The sequence below is a fragment of the Myotis brandtii genome, unplaced genomic scaffold (assembly GCF_000412655.1).
Source record: "Myotis brandtii unplaced genomic scaffold, ASM41265v1 scaffold41, whole genome shotgun sequence".
NCBI classification, from domain to species: domain Eukaryota; kingdom Metazoa; phylum Chordata; class Mammalia; order Chiroptera; family Vespertilionidae; genus Myotis; species Myotis brandtii.
Window position 1 is genome coordinate 785,961 of NW_005365763.1, and position 433 is coordinate 786,393.

Below are 433 nucleotides of genomic sequence, written 5' to 3' on the forward strand. Positions count from 1 at the left end.
AACTGGCCCCCTGTTTAAAAAGTTTGAGGACCCCTGATTTAGATAGTCAATGTAAAGATGTGAATACATTAAGTTAGATGAGGGAATTTTTACTTCAAAGGACTGTGTTTAGACAACAACTAAAAGTAAGAAAAACAAATGTTTCCTAAAATATCTAAATCCTTTGGCAGCTGTATTATTTGGTTTGTGTTTAAGGACATGTGGGTATGTATATTTTAAGGCTCCAAATATGTAATGTGAAGAAGTAGAGAAGGAATATACTTAAATACTCATCTTGACTTTCCACAATGCTTTCACTGACCAAATAAACCTCAGTAGAAAGTATGTTTCTCTCATTATTATTTTTTTAATAAATCTTTATTGTTCAAATTATTACAGATGTTCCCCCCTCCCCCCAAAATCCCCCCTCCTCCCGGTTCCCCCCCCACCCCCA